Source organism: Scomber scombrus, chromosome 16 (genome assembly GCF_963691925.1).
Source record: "Scomber scombrus chromosome 16, fScoSco1.1, whole genome shotgun sequence".
Taxonomy (NCBI): Eukaryota; Metazoa; Chordata; class Actinopteri; order Scombriformes; family Scombridae; genus Scomber; species Scomber scombrus.
Window position 1 is genome coordinate 23273718 of NC_084985.1, and position 3613 is coordinate 23277330.

At 39.2% G+C, this 3613-nt stretch overlaps 1 long non-coding RNA gene across 1 annotated transcript; it reads right to left on the minus strand.

The window, feature by feature from the left end:
- Window positions 1–3400, minus strand: LOC133996997 (uncharacterized). The gene is made up of 3 exons (XR_009927234.1): window positions 3268–3400; window positions 2432–2543; window positions 1–87 (listed from the first exon to the last, which is right to left on the minus strand). It is a non-coding gene; the product is annotated as an uncharacterized LOC133996997 (long non-coding RNA).
- Between the last annotated feature and the right edge of the window lie 213 nt (window positions 3401–3613).

The following is a 3613-nucleotide window of genomic DNA, read 5'->3' on the forward strand; positions in this document are numbered from 1 at the left end:
CCAAAAACCACAAAAGCTGATGTGCCAGCTGGCATTGTTTCAGAACATATCCACTAATGATTGCACCACCCAGGAACAGGATCTGAACTGAGAGACAATGTTTGTTTTACTAACCTATAGCTTATGATTAATCCACTCTGATATGAATGTGTTGGCACTGTCAATGCATCCTGGAAGTAAGGTGTTTTTACTCTTACACGCACATGCTCAAGTTCACATACTGCAAAGATCCAAACAATGGATCTTCCAAACAATGTGAAGTTGATCAGGGAAGTCATTCTCATGTAAAACTTACCCGTCTCAAGATCAGATCAGCCTAAAGAAGCTCTTTCAAATGCCAATGTTGCTGTGAAATACAGATACAGCAAGCAAATCTGAAGTGTATTTTATTATGATTTTAGCATGTTTGTTTAACTCATCACTCAGTAATAGTGATTTCATGAAGCACACTGTTGATCAACATCAAAGCACAACGCTGACATCTAGTGGTGAATATACGGTACGTGCAGCAGTTACACTGAGCATGTTACTCCAAATGCTCAATTGGTTGCAAACACCTTACTTAAATGAATAAATAAAGGTATTTTGATTTGTTTCAACTTTTATCCTCTCAGATAATCATTTACACATTTTTGGTTTGGAGTCTACCATAAAAACATCTTTTTTTTGGTTTTCCCAAAATGCTGATGTTATATCATTGAGATAGTACAAAGTGTTAGTGCTTACAGTATTTCATGGAAAACATTCACATATTGTTAGTTGCTTATTATAACTTTAAGAAAAACACAATAATATGTTATAAATGTCTTTTTCCATTCAACTTTATTAATGATTTCCTCCCCAATTCCCTCCATAAGTACAAAACATAAAATGAGATATTACGTTTTCTTTGCATCATAAAGCACACACAATGTCACAACACAAATCTGTGTCCTGGTCAACAATTAAGTGGAGCACTGGAGTAAAAACAGAACAATTATGGTAAAAATAAACTCCTCTTCTCACTAACCTACCTACTCTTGCTGATTGATGGATGAATCCAGAAATTAGACTGCTCTGTTAGGCCTTGGCAGGGCCTCTATTTATAGAAGTCTATTTAAGAGGTCAACATGAAAGCAGGAACCGCTTCATGCAATGTAGCTGATGGAACCGAACCACAGCTCATTCTCTGAATTGAAGCTTTTAGGTTCTTTTATATTTTTACTATATGCTGTTTTATAGTATTCATCAGCTATAAATCTATGTTTTATGAAGTTACTTTTACATGAAAACCCCTGTAAATCAGATTGTGTTGAGTGCTGTGCTTACACAGCATAACTCCTATCAGACAAAGAAAAGGAAATCACACAAGTGATCACATTACATCTTTAAACTAGCCTGCATTGTTTTCATGCCAGCATGAACAGTTAGCACCATTACACAACTGGCAAACATTCCACTTTGGCCGGGCTTGTTGTATGATATCATTTCTTTTGTTCAGCCTGAGAGGAAAAATACACATTAAATAACTGCATCACACCCAGTCAAACAAAGAGGAACAATTTCATTAGAATAGTGTATACTTGTAACATGAACGTTCTTTTCATTATTATTAAACAGATTTCAATGGCAGACTATTTTTTTTTATCATTAATAAGTATTATTATTTATCCTGTGACAAGTTGTCAAAGCCAAGGTGAGGTTTTCAATTTGCTTATTTTATCTGGGAAACATTTCAAAAACCAAAAATAATTACATTTACGGTGGTATGACATGATAGAAAGTACACAACTATGCAAGGTCATATGAGAGGCTGTGAGCAGCAAATGTTGGTATTTTCACTTTCTTACTCATATAAAAGAAACAGTTAAACCGGTGCGGTATGACCTTGATGTGAATGCCAGCACTCAGCTTTCTTTATGTCAAAGTGTCACTTCCAGCCAGCTCAAGTAAACAACCTTCTCTCAGCCTCTGCTGCAACTGATTCCAGCTGAGTGTAGGATGTTTACATGAACTGAATCTGGACAAATGGATGAGAGCTAGTAAAACACAAAGCTACAGCTCGGAAGTGACCTGCAGGATCTAACTGATAAGGTGCAGGTGATATACCTATAATTGATAAGATAAAGGTTGTATAATGAATGCTCCCCTGGACGATTACGTTTGAATTAAGAAGAAGGTGGTTAGATATATGGCACATTTGTTCATTTCTGTGTAGCTGGAGGTAGCTGGCAGCAGCAAACATCAGACTGAAAGCTCTGCGGATAGACAGCTTCCAGTCGGGGATGTTTACAGCCCCAAACTACTTTGGTGGATTTGCAACCTCGGTCAGTGACAATAAAATGCACAGCCAGAGATGAAGTCAAAAAAACAAGAATATTAACTGATTTAAATTGCGGCAGCATTGTCAAGCACGCTTAGATCTGTGCTGACTTCAATCTGGAAGTGTCACCTTAGTAGGGACAGGAAGCAGTGCGGAAATGGCCATCTGATCAGATGTACTGATCAAGATTGGATGAAGATTCCAGCATCCAAGGGGTTATCATCTGCAGTTTGATATTTTCCTAAAAAGAACAAAGAAATGCAGAAAAGATGAAGTCAACCTGACCCCCATTCCCATTATGCAAGTGTAGCTGTGTAATCTTGCTGATGCTGAGGACGACTTTCAATGACAACTCGCACGGATTGCTCATTTCAAGTTAACAGCCAAGCATCTATTTAACCGAATGAAAGATGAGGAACAACTGCTACACATTTCTATGGATTGTGAGTCTATGCAAAGCAGTGTTATGAGTGTAGGTAAACAAAAGTTTTTAAAAGCTGAGCCGGGCTAGCTCGCTATGTCTTATTATTTTAGCAGCATAGATTCGATGAAATTAACCCGAAAGCTACCGATAGATAGATACTAAAGAGACAATGAGATGCAGTATAGCGGTTCTGTAATGTCAAGTGAAGTTACACAGCTGTGAGACAGACAGTGCTGCAAGGCCAGCTACTCTGTCCTATCCTGACTGCACCACTGAGAGGGGAAAAGAAAAGCTAACTTCAATAGCACACATAGTTAACAAGCGTCAAGTGTCGTGAGAAAAAAAGTGCTTTCGCCGGCCAACGGAGCTAAAAGTCACTTTGTTTTATCAGGCAGCCTGCCAGAGCAAACACTGTAATGTGGTAACTGTTAGCACTAGCTCGTGTTAGCCGACGACCTAGGCTAGCTGGCTCGTTGACACTGCTAGCTCCTGTTAGCTTGTCTGTGACCCTAACCTTCTGCCGTCTGACGTTTTTCCTTACCGGCGAAGCAACAACGGTTCATCCCGCGACACTGTCTCCACATCCACCGTAGTGAACACGATGAAAGTTTACGCTGATTTCGGTCGTGTTGCGTCCTATTCTGGGCAGCCTTGTTAAGTTTCCTTCCGTTTTTCATTCACTTGTCTTTATTTTGACCTTTGGTTACTCGACACCAACATTGACGTCATTGTCATGGCAACAGAGGCCCGCCTACCGCGAGCCGGACAGAAGGAGAGTAATTGCATTTACATTTTACACTTGACATTTAGCCGTTCATTTAAGCTCTCCTCAGCAGTGCTTTACACTGAATGGAGTGTTTTTATGAAGGTTAAATAAAGGGGAAATG